The sequence below is a fragment of the Canis lupus genome, chromosome 28, assembly GCF_048164855.1.
Source record: "Canis lupus baileyi chromosome 28, mCanLup2.hap1, whole genome shotgun sequence".
In the NCBI taxonomy this organism is placed as follows: domain Eukaryota; kingdom Metazoa; phylum Chordata; class Mammalia; order Carnivora; family Canidae; genus Canis; species Canis lupus.
In genome coordinates, this window is record NC_132865.1 from 18431282 (window position 1) to 18447847 (window position 16566).

A 16566-nucleotide genomic window follows, 5' to 3' on the forward strand; every position below is an offset into this window, starting at 1 on the left:
CCATGGGCTTGTCAAAAGACTGGATAAAAATGGAGGAAACAAAGCAAGTCAAACTTAATAATACCAATTTTATGTATTTTGGACCAGAGTCTTCATTGTTAGTGCTTTGAATTTTTAAACTGGAGCTGCCCAAAGTTGTCATTACACTTCTGTTGTGATTACTTCCTCAAAAAAGTTTAGCTCTTCAGTCAATTTAATAATTCATATTCACTGGTCACTAAGGTTATATTATCTTCCAAATATTCCTAGAAATTTTCCAAAATCAAGAACATTCAGAAAGAAAAGGAGAGTAAGGTTCTGTATCATGATTTTGGAAATTCTGCTTCCAATATAACTGCTTTTTCTTGTGATTTAATTAATTTTCTTTGTAGAATCCTTGAGAATTATTTTCCTTTATTTTTGAAGTCTAATCATTTTATTAGCATATTTCTCAAGGTTGATGATTCCAGATAATTTTCCCAGTTTCCTAGAGGACCCTTTCCATATATGGGTTCAGGCTTTCTATTTCTGGAAATATCTTTTCAATCACAATTATAAAAATTAATTTTATGCCAATGTGGTATTTTAAGCTTTAGAAACTCCAATTATACAAATACTATGCCTTTGTTGCCTGTCTTCCATTTACCATGCTCTTACTTGCTCTTCTCACCTCTTTACTTTTTGTATTCTTGGTTGTTCCTCTGCCTTTCTTAAATTATTATTTTGAGATTTTGTTAAATTTCATTCTTCATGCAGTTGTTATTTCTGACATGATTTTTTTCAATGCCTTCCACTTTTTTACTGAATTTAATCCATCTTTCCTCATTTTTTTTCTTTTTTCTGATTTTAATTTTTAAATTTATGATTCAAGATATTTTTGTTTTTTATTTTTTTCATAGCCCTAAAGGCTTGAGTATATTTAACTAAGTTTGAAGTGTTCCCTCATGGTCATTTTTTTGCTACATGTTTTTCTTCTTGTTATTTTCTGGAGAGATGAAGAGTTTTATCAAAGTTCACTAAATTTGTTTTCTGATTTTTCTAAGAGTTCTGTGCAGAGGGATGCCTGGATGGCTCAGCGGTTGAGTATCTGCCTTTGGCTCAGGGCATGGTGTCAAAGTCCTAGGATCAAGTCCCACATCAGGCTCCCCATGAGATGTCTGCTTCTCCCTCTGCCTATGTCTCTGCAGAGACACATGAATGTGTCATGAATAAATAAAATCTTTAAAAAATTCTGTATAGATTTATAGAGTTTTCTTTTTTTGTTCACTGTTGTGAACTGTGGGTGTTTAACAAAGCTTCTAGCTCAATGGCATCCTCTTTTGTCAGTTCAGCAAAATACATCAAAATCCAGACCTTTAGCAGGAATTTTTTTTTTTTTTTAAATGGTTAGGGAAGAGCTTGTGTCTTTACTAGTTGGTTCTTTGTTCCTGATAATACCCTAAATTTTCTCCTTTTTTTACCCAATGGCCCAAAAATTCCTCTCATTTTTCTTTTCTCTGCTGCTCTTCTTGGTCTCTTCTTATTCACTGCAGTGGTGCTATCATGTGAAGATTTTTTTCTTTGGGGTTTGACTGACCTTTTTCTTTTTTTATTTTCCGTTACTTTGAAGTTCAGTCATTCTTTGTTTTCAAGTCATACTTAAGGCAATTTGCTAATTGTTTTTTTGCTGTTATTTTTGTTGTTGTTTTATGTTGCCTTTTTTATAGTGTTGAATTGTCCGGGGTGGATATATTGAAAGATGCAGATTTAGACAGTTGTTTTTATCTTCAGCTACCTGGAAGTTCTTTTTCTTTTAAGTTTCTGTTTTCATTTGGCCTATGACCTTTAAGCAATGTTATTTAGACTGAATTAAGTGAGCAATTTATATTATTTACTATTACTATCTCCTCCAGTAATCAAATATACATGTTACGTTAACAAGGATGAAATTTAGATTGTTCGTAATGCACTATAACCAATAAAGTGAAACTTGAACAAAATAATATCTAATCCTGAAGTTGGAGATTTCCATTCAATTAAACACAAGGTAGATGTGCTGTGTAATCAAGGAGAGCCTTTTATATTACCAAATTATACTCCTGCTGTACCTTTTATGTAGTTATAGACAAAGGAGTTCAGTCTTATGAATTTCAACTGGGTAGTTTTTACTAGTAATAAATTAAGTTTGAATACATTAAAACATTTAAATGAAACTGCACTATATTACCCAAAATGAGGTAGGTGTAGGTCATTAGAGCATAAATTATTACCCATTTTAAAAATTGCTAGTTTCTTGTTTTCTGGCAAGAAAACAGTGAGCCATTTTAGTGACTTGGCAAAGCCAAGTGTATTTTAGCACAGTTTCAAGATAAAAACAACTTGTCATGTCAATAGCTGAGGCAAAGAAGTTAATGAGATGTAGTTTAGTACCAATATATTCTATTTTGCCATGCAACTGAAGAAAAAGTAGTGCTAGGTTTGACTCTACATTTTACTTTACCAATGACAAATTACAGTGATTAGTGGAAATAACCCTTATCTAAATAATAAATAATGTTCTATTTTAAAATTTGTTCTCACTTGCACTCAGCTTCTTCTTTCTAGTATCCTTATCAAGAAAAACAAACATCATTTTCCTCTCTTCCAAACGTCTATAAGATGCTAATGTTATCTGGAATTTACATGATGAATTGTTACTAAAGATGTTCAAAATCCTTCCACATGTATTGCCCCAGGGCCCATCTTCAGCCACATCACAGCCATCTCCTCCTTTTTTTCTCTTTATCCACTTTGCCAAAGGTACTAATTTTTCTTTATTTCTGCATTTGTGGTTGCAACCAACTAATCTATCCTTTGGGGATTTCTCTTCCTCAAAACTTGAAGTCAAATGGGGATGCTGTCTCCCTTGTTCTTTCTCTTCTTTCTTGCCACTAAAAATAAACAAGCCATTGGATTTTACTGCTAATCACTAAAAGGAAAAAAACCAAGACTTCACAAAATTAAATACAAACAAGTTGCCAAAATTATAAGTTTCCTACTTCATGGTTCCTGGAAAATGATTAATTTTCTTTTCTAAAATTGAAATTTGAGGCTTTTACACAAATTTGCCTGGCTATTAATTTTTATTCTTGAGATAAGGCTCATCAAATACATCAATATTCCTTATTTTTATCTGTCACAGTGCACTGTTTGAGATGCTCTTATAAGATATCCTACCTCCCAATCAGAAAATATCCCAAAGTTCAGCCCTCTTTTATTCAAGTGGGCAATTTGCATGTCATTAAGCTTCAGACTAAGCCAAAGGTTTTTCTTCTGGGTATCTTCTTGAGTCTCTTTGAATTTCAGCTTGGTCGTTTCAGTTTGGTTTCTTCTTCTTTTTTTAATAGAGTTTATTTTTATAGCAGTTTTAGGTTAATAGAAAAATCAAGTAGAAAGTACAGAGAATTCTCATATTCTCTCCTGTTTGTACACATGTACAGCCTTCTTCACGATCAACATCTCCCACCAGAGTAGTGTGTACATTTGTTATAATTAATAAACCTATATTATATTGACACATCATTATCATCCAAAGTCCACCACTGACATTAGAGTTCTTGGATTTGCACATTCTATAAGTTTGGACGAATGAATAATGACTTGTATTCACCATTATAGTATCATACACAATAATTTCAAATAATTTCACTGCCTTAAAAAACCCTCTGTGCCCGCCTATTCATTCCTCTCTTTCCTGATCCCCTAGCAACCACGTATTCTTTTACTGTTTCCATATCTCTGCCTTTTCCAGAATATCATATAGTAGGAATCATACAGTGTATAGACTTTTCAGATTGGCTTCTTTCATATAATATGCATTTATGTTTACTCCATGTTTTCACTTCCTTTTAAATAAGTTTTATTTTTTAGAACACTTATAGATTCAGTTTTGAGCAGAAGCTAGAGAGGTTTCCCATACACCTGCTGCATATATGCACAGCCCCTTCCATTACTGATGTCACCCAATAGAGTGGTATACGTGTTACAATTAATGAATCTACATCGATATATCATAATCATGTGAAGTTTACAGTTTATATTAGAGTTCACTCTTAATGTAAATTCTATGGTCTTGGACAAATATATAATGACATGACTACCATTTTAGTATACAGAGCAGTTTCATTGCCTTAAAAATCCTCTATGCTTTACCTATTCATTTCGGCCTCCTCACTAATCCTGGCAACTTTGAACTTTTTACTTTCTTCATAGTTTTGCTTTTTCCAGAATGTCATATAGTTGGAATCATATAGTAGGTAGCCTTTTCAGATTGGCTTCTTTCTTTCACTATCATGCATTTAAGACTCTTCAATATATTCTCATTTCACTGATAGCTCATTTCTCTTTTGAGCCAAATAGTACTCTATTATCTGAATGTACCACAGTTTATTTATTCATTCATCTATTAAAGGGCATCACAGTTTCTTCCAAGTTTTGCCATCACTTTATTTCTCTTTACTATGCATATTTAATAGCTTGAAATTTTTATTTTTTTAATATGGGTGGATGCAAACTCTCTAGTTCTAGGAATGTTATCAGATGGTGAGTTGTAGGATCCTTTTCAAGCTAATCTTGTGACATTCCATAAACACAATGCTGATGTATTTATTTATCCCCATCCAGGAGCATATCTCTTCCATCTCTAAAAATAATAATAATGCCTTGGAATATTCTGAAATCAGTCAATTGGTAATAGGTTGACATTTTTTTCAATTTTTTAGATCATAAACTGAATATATTTCCTTTCCTTTTATAAATTTTAGAAAACAACCAGATCATGACACAGTGAATTCCTTTCTACAGCTTAACGTCACTATAATTTTTGGAAAAAAAAGAAATCTTTTGAAATAAGGGGACCTATTTTGAAAATTGGTGTATTCTAACTTCTTTTCTCTAATACCCTTAATGAAAAAAATACAAAGAAATGTAGGCATGAGGGGTGCCTGGGTGGCTCAGTGATCGAACATCTGTCTTTGACTCAGGTCGTGATCCTGGGGTCCTGGGATCGAGTTCTGCATCAGGCTCCCTGCAGGGAGCCTGCTTCTCCCTCTGCCTATGTCTCTGCCTCTCTCATGAATAAATAAATAAATAAAATCTTTAAAGAAAGAAATGTAGGCATGATTTTTTTTTTATGATTTGTTTATTTATTTGAGAGAGAGAGTGCAGGGCGAAGGGCATAGGGAGAAAGAGAAAGAATCTGAAGCAGACTCCCTGGTGAGCATGGAGTCCAATGTGGGGCTTGATCTCAGGACCCTGAGATCATAACATTAGCTGAAATCAGATGTTTAAATGACTAAGCCACCCAGCACCCCTACATGATTTTTATTCAAAGAAATTATATTTAAGTATTTTAAAAAATGAATCTTTTTTCTACTGTTGGCTCAAATAATGTAGTAGCATTGAACTGTCAAGATACCAGAAGGCTACATACCCCTTCCCAAAAGATCTTCATCTTTCATAATATCCTGGGTTAATTATCTGTGCTGGTCAATATAGATAGAATATTCCCAGAGGTTCTGTATCCGAAGACTGAAACACTTGGAGGAAAGTAACTTTGGAAATTTATATTTTAATAAACAGCTCATGAAAATGCTTACATTGAAAGGAGAATTTTCTTCCAGTGCAAAAGAATGTTTTTTTTTTTCTACACTGATATTTTAGATATAAAGGATTTTTGTATCATTTTATCCCTTTCCTCAACCTGGACTAAGAAGAGGAAACTTGTCTTGTATTCTTTGGGTGACAAGGCTTATTATTGCCTCACTCTGGTCAGTCGATTTCCTAGATCCAACACTAGTAAATGTTCTCATACTTTGTCTTTTCTCATACGGTTTCTCTGTTTTGTACCTCAGGCTTCACCTTATCCTCTTCCCTTACAATGGAGATTTCTTTGAATGTTTTTCTGTCCCTTTAATCTGGTGAAATAACATGACCTAAAAGAAATACCAATATGAAAACATAGGATACTACAAATAGCACAGTGTGCAATTAAAGAGAGGTTGGCCATGTGAAGAAACTCAGAAAGAACATAAATAATGTGTAAAATACATTCACAGAAATTTCAGTATTTGTGTTGTGAAAGTCAGCATATAATTATGGAATGCTTCACAACTTGGCTTTTGACCTGTGTACACGAGCAATGCACCATTAGACCTTATTTGTCCTGAAAGATTAAAGCAGACAACAGGACACTGACAAGGTATTCCTATGAATTTCCTAAATCATCCTAAATGAACATTAGATTTTTTTGCTACATATATAATTTCCAAATGGTTTATCTCATATGCCTCTAAGGTAGTTAAGATTAAAGCAAATAATCCTGAAATCTTGCAAGGAATTATTGAAGCTGACAAATGCTGTATGGAATTTCACAAGCTTCCCTTTCTAGGAGAGAAAGCTGAGTGTGCAGTACTTGAGGAATCAGGAAATAAAGACACCTGGTTACAATTTATCTCCATTTTCTTTGGCTAGAATGACCTTCTTGTCTTGTGATCTTTTATTGCTCTTGACTTCCCTCATTAACTCTTTCAAATACATTACTGCATTATGCTCTCAAAGTTCACAAAGGTGCAGCAGATATAGGACTTAAAAACACTGTGTAGTATATAGATCAGAAGCTTTGTGTTGTTAGACCCTGGTATTAAGCAACAACAGTCATCCTGTGTAAGTTTAGGTAACGTTTGCCCTCTTCCCTTTCCAACCACCTACTGTTGCTTTGTAAGGTATCAGGGGAAGGCATGTCAAGAATTGTTTCTGTTCAGTAAAAATCCCATAGCCTATTGGCCTTGCTTTAAAAAAAATCAGCAGTAAAGGAGACTCTGCATCTATAATTGTCTTACTTGGTTGACCAGAAAATCTGGCCTCAAGCTACACCTACCCACAAACTGTTTGAAGCTTTCTTTCCAAGCCCAACATCCCCAGAGTTTCTGTTGGAATGAATAGATTCATTGAAATGCATCTGTATATATAATATTAAGAAATTTGAAAATTGTTGTATTCTAACTTCTTTTCTCTAGTACCCTTAATAAAAAAATACAAAGAAATGTAGGCATGAGGGGTGCCTGGGTGGCTCAGTGATCGAACATCTATTAAAGACATTAAGAAATGTCCTTAATATTAAGAATATTAAGAATTTTAAGAAACTTTTCTTTTAATATTTGTTCATTTTCCCTCCTACAATGTAACCTTTAGACTATGATTTCAGTACTTCCACAATTTACCAAAGAGAACTCATTCTCTTCTGTCAAAGATGTTTAAATCATTAACTTTAGCCAAGGAAAGTCTCTTGGGAATCAGATCCATATATCCAACTACTTACTGAACCTCCACCTGTAGGCTTCATAGTCATCTGAAACTAAACACTTCAAGAATTCAAGTTGCCATCTCCTCCCAGCTTTTTCAGTCGTTCCTTTACCTCCTTCTATCATTTTTTGGTACCTAAATGATAGCTATAACCCTGCATGCACTTGACCTAAACAAAAACTTTGAACTTTATCTTGGACTACTACATTTCACTCATGCTCAGATTCATCAACTGTTAAACATGTTGATTTTATCTTCTATATAGATCTTGAATCTATCCACTTCTCTTACAAATATTGCTTTGAACAAACCAGCAACATATTTTAGTATCTTTTTTTTTAAGATTTTAGTTATTTATTCATAAGAGACATAGAGAGAGTGAGAGTGAGAGAGAGAGAGAGAGACAGAGAGAGAGAGGGGCAGAGACACAGGCAGAGGAAGAAGCAGACTTTATGCAGGGAGTCCGATGTGGGACTCGATCCTGGGACTCCAGGATCACACCCTGGGCTGAAGGCAGGCACTAAACCGCTGAGCCACTCAGGCATCCCTATATTTTAGTATCTTAATTTAATTCCTTTTTCTAAGCTTTATACATTCTCTAATCCATTATTCACATTAGAGTCATAGTATCTTAAAACAATCATCTTGTCAGTTTAGTGATTATGTCTAGAAACACTCTTTTGTTCTCTCAGAAATAAAACCAAATTAAGTACGATATCTTGCAACATCTTAAATGATTTAGTTAGTGCTTGAATTTTCTCTAGCTTCATTTATTATAATTTTTATTTAAAAACAAGCTTACATCATTTAAGTCATCATGAATTTATTAACATAGAGCTATTTAGTACCACAAACTAGGTTCTTAAATTTTTAAGTTGTTACATTCTATAATGAAGAATTATTCATTTTAATGGTAGGCACTTATCTCTCCAAAAAGATCGCACTATTGCCTAACAGCAAATCAACTAACATCATTGATGCTAACAGCTGAAAAATATTGAAGATATATTTAAATATCTATTAATCATTAGTTAAAAATGAGAAAAAAATTAGTGAAAATAAGGTGACACCGGTTAATATAAAGTGAAGATTTAACAGGTAAAAAAATATTTCATAAAAAATTACAAAAGAAAATATTCTTTAACTCTGGTATAAGGAAACCTTTCTAATTATGATTAAAAATCCAGAAACAGTAAAAGAATGATTAATTGGCTACCTCTTTTTTATTTGGCATAACAAAAACACCATGAATGAAACAGAACTGTAACTGACAAACTGAGAGATAATATTTGCAACACATATCACAGAAAAGGGTTAATAAATAAAGGACTCTTAAAAATTGAGAGAAAAATTACAAAAGCCTGAAAGTATAACAGACAAAAATAGTGATGAATAACTCTCAAACAAAAGATGAAAGTATTACCTTCAAACACATAAAAGCATGTTTAACATCAAACATAATTAGAGGAAAGCAATATAATATATCAATGAGAGAACTGTTTTTACTTACTGAAATAGTAAATTGGAAAAAATTAAAAGAAAAAACAACACATCTATTGGTAGGACTGAAGAAACTGATTTTATATGTTACCAGCAGGAACATAAATTTATAAAATCTTGTGGAAGAGAATTTGGTAAAACCTACCAAAAAATATGTATGTATTTACTCAATGACTCAGTAATCACAATTTCAGAAATTTATCAAAAAATACATCTCCAATAATAGTAAAATACACATGATATGCTCAAGGATACTCATTGCAACATAATTTGTTATTGCAAAGTCCTGGACACAATATAAATGTTCCTACATGAATTCTGATACAGTGTATCTTATAGAGTATTATGCAACTGTGAAAATAAACTGATATGGAGCAATTTCCAGAATATTGGTTAAGTGAAAAGGCTGTCAAGAAAAGTATCTTTAGTGTGTTACCTTTTATGTAAGAGAGAGGGGAAAATAAAACGTACAAGAAACACAGAACGGATAACTAGAGAGTAATAAGATTGACTACTTTCAAAAGTGAGTATAAAATGGCATATTTCCTATTTTCTCTGAATACATATCTGCACTGCTATCCAAAAGTAGAGCATACGTATGAAACTTTCTTATAAACCACAATAACCTAAAGCAAAGAATATGCCCCATTTTCTGAAAGTTCACATTATACCATTTTGCTTTCACAAAAGATCTATATTAATTAGTACCTGTTTTTGTTTTCCTTTTGAAAGAGATCCAAAGATTTCCACTTAAAAAGTTTTTTATTATACTAGTGCAGATCTTTTATAAAACTATGAAAATGGTGAAATTAAAGCTGGATAGGCACAGAAAAGTGAATCTGTAGGTAACAATAGAGAATGAATTGTCATGAAAAATTGGGACTGATTTTATGTACCTCATGGGACAACTTTTAAGTTATTTTTAAAAAGATTTTTATTTATTTGAGAGAGGGAGGGCAAGAGAGAGAGTGTTCACAAGCAGAGGGGAAGGCAGAGGAAGAAGCAGACTCCCCATGAACAGGGAGCCCAATGTGGGACTCGATCCCAGGATCTTGGGATCATGACCTGTGCTGAAGGCAGATGTTTAAATGACTGAGCCACCCAGGTGCCCTAAAAGTTATTTTTAACAAGTATTTTATAAATGTTAGGTTTTTTTTTTTTCATGATTCTACCTATTGGCATTCAAATATATATAAGGATGGATGGATACTCGACCTTCTCATAGTCATGCTTTTTTGGAAATTTCCATCATCTTCAAGCAAAATAAATATCAGTTTAATATTGGAGGCTATATGCAAGATTGACTCATCATTCCATGCACTTGCTTTAAAAATTTAGTCCTGTGCATATTATGGTGTTTTTACTGTGCATATTTAAATTTTTCATGCATTTTTTCTACAGCCAATAATCAGCGGTGCTTTTTACCTGAGTTTTATGTGATTTTATTTTTTTTTTTGAGATTTATGTGATTTTAATAAAACATGGATAGTTGTAGGCACCTGCTATTTGTGGTTTAAAATAAAAAGTTTTCTTGCTTGCAAAATAAAATAAAGTGATTCAATGTGAACTTTTGGAAAGCAGAGGATACCTGTATTCCTTTTCTCTACATATCTGACCTTCTTTGTCATGTTAACATTTCATATATACAAAAAACTAAATAAAATACAAAAATACACAGAACTCCAAAACTGAACACAAACAAAAACATATTAATCTAAATGTGTTCAAGTGAACAACATTACAACTGGAAGAGGGAAGGGTTGATACCAAAACTGAGTCACTTTTAATATCATGGTTAGATTACACACCCTCAAGGTAAATGCAAAAGAAAATAAATAGTTTCTACAAACACTCAAAATAAATTGAACTCCAAGTGGATGATTTCTTTATGATAAAAGCATGAATAAACAGTTCTGAAATCACATTCTATGCTTTCTAGGACTAAACACATATGTAAAAACTGTAGAAATGAGAGATAGGGTTCTCAGAGAAGAGAGATACAAATATGCAAAATAAAAAGACAGACTAAGACCTGTGGATCTGAATTGGGCTTGGCAATATCAGTGAGAAAACTGCTGTTTCTGTATTCTAAAAATGCAGAAAAGCAACAATTCCCCAGTAGCAATGAATAAATACTAGGATTTTTTATTTCTAAATACTACTTTCTCCTTAAAAGAACCAAGAATCCCTGGGAAAATGGCTGATTCCAGAACTGGGGTAGGAAAGCACTATCTTTTCCTTTTTTTATTAATAATTGATTCAGTCAAGAATCATCAATAGATGCTAACAATTAGTTTAACGAGAGTAAGAAGATATTTATAATGTTTTTGCATATCTCTTCACAAGGTACTTAATAATCACAAAATGTAAAATAGTTACATAACAGGGCAGAAATTTGACAGAAACCACTTCAACCAAATGATCTACTTAACATTGCCAGTAAAGAGACTAATCAACAGCAAGTGCTTCCAGCTATAATATACTGAGAACTTAGCATATTCTATGGTTCTGTGGTTCTATGGCATTTCTACCCAAAATTCATGCTCTCAATATGAGTATCATGAGAAAACACCAAACACACTAAAATTGAGGGATATTGTAAAAAGTAACTATTTTCTATTCTTCAAACTATCAATGATGTAAAATGCAAAGAAAAAATAATAAATTAAGAGAAACTGAAGTGATATGACAACTGAATATAACACACGATTTTGGAATGATTTTGCTTCAACGTCATTAATATAGATATTGGTGAAATCACCTAAAGTCTAGCATTCACATTATTTCCTTCTTTGAAAACTATACTATGGTTATGTTCTTGGGAAATATTTTATTGTTTATGATAAAGAGACATCATGTCTATTATTTATGTTTTAATGGCTTAGAAAAAAATTTTCTGTCTATCTATGTACCTAGAAAGAGTGATAAAGAAAATATGGTATAAGATGTTAGCATATGAAGACTTTTGACAAAAGGTATCCAAGAATTCTATGTATTACTCTTGCAATTTTTCTGTAAATCAGAAATTATTTTGAAAAAATTTAAATAGGTTTCAGTGGATCATAAATAGTTTTCTCAGGAGTACATTAGTTTCTTTCCCACTAATAACTATCTACATTTCTTCAAAATCTATTTCTGTTTTTTTTTCTTCTATTCTGGATTTTTTTTAATAGAAGGTGCCAGCTACTAATAGTCTCCAATAAAATGGTAAACATTATAGTAAATAGGATAAGAAGGTACTTAAGACCAAGTTTTTAAGAAGGCAAAGCTATTAAAAAGTAACGGAATAATATATTCATAAATAAAGATAGTTATATTTAAAGTAGTATTTTTACTTATATTCACTATTATAGGATGTTTGTCCTATAATGTATCCATGGCATTTTACACAAAAGGAAACTGAATTATTGACAAGCTGAGTGTCCAAGTTCATAGAATTGGGAAATGGCAGCTTTGGAAATAAGACAGATTTCTCAACTGTACTGCTGTGGTGGTTAGGATTTGGCACTCTCTCTCTTATTGGCTGGGTCTGAGTCCATGACAGAGAAGTTCTTGCCTGAGGGAGTATAGTTCAGTGTTCCTGAGATCAGGACAAGGACTAAGGAGACTTGTATACCTAAACCACCTCTGTTGCTTTATAACTATGTAACTTTGGGGAAATATCTTCCAGCTCTAATTTGAAGTGTAAAAATACTTCCCCAACTTTGATTTATTAAAATTAACAATAAATTAAAAGATTAACATTAAAACATGTATTTTAAAATGCAAACATCCATATCTCACAAATACAGCCCAGATAAATACTGAGTTTTTCAAAATCAATTCATAATTGAATGTCAAATTTGCAGATAAGCAAACAATGCTGATAAGAAAATAAATTATACTTTTTGAAGAATGATAAAACAATACACCTTTAAAACTATAGCCATTTGTATACACTTTCTCTAAAAAGTATACCAATAGGAAAAGTAACATGGCACAGTGGAGGAAGATAGCAGCAGAGTAGAAGGCCCTAGGCTTGCCTGGGCCCATGAATACAACTAGGTAACTACCAAATCATCCTAAATACTGCAGAAATTGACCTGGAGACTGGCAGAACAAACTCAACAATTAAAAATAGAGAAGAGGCTACCTCAAGATAAGTAGGAAGTGCAGAGATGGGGCTCAGGAAAAAAATGGATCATGCCTCCAGTGGTGGGGAGGGAGCCTTCATTGCAGAAAAAGGCAAGAGATGGACTATCATACAGGGGAGCACAGGGAAAAAAATGAAGCCTCATAGCAATTGGCTTGGAAGCCAGAGGGCATGAATTTTGTTGAGTTCTTGCAACCAGTAGTGTTTAAAGAATGGAATTTTAAAGATCAGCATGCTTGGTTCTGAGAGAGCTTGCATTAGAGCTGCTCTTGGAGAAAACACAGGGCAAACAACCCACAGACATATAATGTGAAAATACCCATTTAAAGAGTGTCTGGACCACATAGTCAGGAGGTTAGTTCCTCATCTGGGACCATGTCCCAGAGATGTAGCATTCAAAGAGAGACCCATTCAGGAACAAATAAACTAGCAGGCACCATTTCTCTGCCCTGTCCCTCAGCACAAACACAGAGCCACCTGCAGGAACCAGCAGTGTCTACACTCACTACCTAATTTGCTTACTCCATGCCCTGCACTGCTGTGTTCTTGAGGAACCACTCCTCTCAGCCACACTTACCTTAGTGCCAGTGTAGCAGGATACTTCCCCCAGAAGAGTGGCCCAAACCACTGCAAATACCACATCTCCTATCCACGAGTTATGTAAGGCTTCAGTTTAGAGGGTGGTGGAAACAGGTCTCAATTCACAAGCAAATTGGAGCACACTTAGGTAAAAGTGCCACAATTAGGCCAGGGACCAAACACTGCCCACAACAGACAAAGAGAGCCTCTGCAGATGACTGGCCTGAGGATAAAGTGGCTAAGACACAACAATAGAGAAAATGCAGCACACACTGGAGTAGCAGACCCTGGGGAACATGAGACACTACACTGCAGGGCTCTATAGGACCTTTCTTCATAAAGCTAGTACCCTCAAGAACAGGAGATATAACTGATTTTCCTAACAAATAGGCAAAGAAACAGAAGAATTTGTCCCAAATGAAAGACAAGGCCAAGGCCATGGCTGGAGATCTAAGTGAAATGTATATAAGTAACATGCCTGGTGGAGAATTTAATGCAATGATCATAAGGATACCTACTGGACTTGAGAGAAGAGTGGAGAACATAAGTGAGACTGTGATGACAAAGATAAGGAATTACATAGTAAAGAAAGGGTTCGATAAATGAAATAAGAACTGCTTGATGGGGAATGAAGAGCAGGGTACAAGAAACAGAGGAATGAATTAATGACCTAGAAAATACAGTAATGGAAAGTAATGAAACTGAACAAAAGAGAGGAAAAAGGAGTATGCACAAGGAGACTAAAATCAGGGAACTCATTGACTCCATTAAATTTAATAGCTTTTATATTACAGGGATCCCAGAAGAAGAGAGAGAAAAGGGGGAAGAGAATTTATTTGAAGAAATAACAGCTGAAAACTTCCCTAATCTGAGGAAGGAAAAAGATACCAAGATTTAGGAGTCTCAAAGAACCAACACAATCAACAAAAGCAGATCCACAAAAAGACATTTTGTAATTAAAATGGCAGAATAAAAAAATTAAAAAAATAAAAATAAAAAATAAAATGGCAAAATATAGTGGTAAAGGAGAAAATATTTAAAGCAGCGAGATAAAGAAGAAAATTACATACAAAAGAAACTCCAAAGGCTACTGGTAGATTTTGCAGTTGCTAACCTTCCAAGCCAAAAAGGAGTGGCATGATATAAAGTCCTGAATGAGAAAAGCCTGAAGTCAAGAATATTCTATCCAGCAAGGCTATCATTCAGTATAAAAGGAAAGATAAACAAAAGGAGCTGTGACCACTAAACCAGTCCTAGAAGAAATATTAAAGGGGGTCTGTCTGAGTGGAAAGGAAAGACTACAAATGGCATTATGAAAGTAGGAAACATAAAAGCAGTAAAATGAATATTTCTGTAAAAAATCAGTAAGAAACTCACAAAATCAAAAGATGTAAAATATGACACCCTATACCTAAAATGTGGGGAGTAAAGGAGTAAAAGAATGGGTTCAAACTTAAAATAACATCAACTTATTATATACTGCTACATGTCAAAGATGATATACACAAACAATGGTACCCACAAATGAAAAACCACTAATACATATACACAAAGAGGAAAGAAATAGAAATACATCACTAAAGAAGACCAGTAAACCATGAAAGAGAGAAAAACATCACTGGAGAAAAATCTTCAGAAACAAATACAAACCAGGTAATAAAATGTCAATAAATACATATATCAATAATTACTTTGAATGTAAATGGACTAAATGCTCCAATCAAAAGACATAGGGTGATAGAATGTATAAAAAAGAGACCCATCTATATGCTATCTATAAGAGGCTCATTTTAGGGCAGCCTGGAGGCTCAGCGGTTTAGTGCCGCCTTTAGCCCAGGGCCTGATCCTGAAGACCTGGGATTGAGTCCCCCGTCGGGCTCCCTGCATGGAGCTTGCTTCTCCCTCTGCCTGTGCTCTGCCTCTCTCTCTCTCTCTCTCTCTCTCTGTGTCTCTCATGAATAAATAGATAAAATCTTAAAAAAAAAAAAAAAAGAGGCTCATTTTAGACCTAAAGACATCTGCACATTGAAAGTGAGGGGATAAGGAACATTTATCATGCAAATGGATGTCAAAAGAAAGCCAGAGTAGCAAAACTTCTATTAGACAAAACAGACTTTAAAACAAAGACTATAAAAAGATACAAAAAAGGACACTATATACTAATAAAGGGGAAAATCCAACAAGAAGATAAAAATTATAAACATTTATGTACCCAATATGGGGACACCTAAATACATAAAACAATAATAACAAACCCAAGGGAATGAAATGATAATAATACAATGATAGTAGGTTATTTAACACCCCACTTACATAAATGGACAGATCATCTAAACAGAAAATCAGGGATGCCTGGGTGGCTCAGCAGTTGAGTGAGTGTCTGCCTTTGGCTCAGGGCGTGATCCCAGTTCAGGGACCGAGTCCGACATGGGGCGGCTCCCTGTGAGTAGCCTGCTTCTCCCTCTGCCTATGTCTCTGCCTCTCTCTGTGTCTCTCATGAATAAATACATAAAATCTTAAAAAAAAAAACAAAAACAAAATAAAAAAGCAAACAATGGCTTTGAATTACATAACTGGACTAGATAGATTTAACATATATTTAGAACATTTTATTTAAAGCAGCAGAATACACATTCTTTTCAAGTACACATGGAACATTCTACAGAATAAATCACATATTAGGTCACAAAACAAGACTCAAAAAATTCTAAAACAGCAAAGTCATACCATACCACAGTGCAAGAAGTTAGAAGTCAATCACAAGAAAAAAATCTGGAAAGACTACAAATACATGGAGGTTAAATAACACCCTATTAAACAATGAATGGGTCAACCAGGAAACCAAAGAAGAAATAAAAAAAATACACGGAAACAAATGAAAATGAAAATACAATAGTCCAAAGCATTTGGAACACAGCAAAAACAGTTCTAAGAGGGAAGTTTATAGCAATACATGCTCAAGATAAAGAAAAATCTCAAATAAATAACCTAAAATTACACCTAAAGCCCCTAGAAAAAGAGCAGCAAACAAAATCTCAAAACCAGCAGAAGGAAAT

The 16566-nt window shown here is 33.7% G+C and overlaps 1 long non-coding RNA gene across 1 annotated transcript in view; it reads right to left on the reverse strand.

Annotated features, from left to right (window-relative positions):
• The window catches only part of LOC140619967 (uncharacterized), a 32853-nt gene extending 16801 nt beyond the window's left edge, over positions 1 to 16052 (reverse strand). Inside the window, exon 1 of the long non-coding RNA XR_012019724.1 lies at positions 15824 to 16052. This is a non-coding gene — a long non-coding RNA (uncharacterized lncRNA). The remainder of the gene's footprint in view (positions 1 to 15823) is intronic.
• Positions 16053 to 16566: the final 514 nt, after the last annotated feature.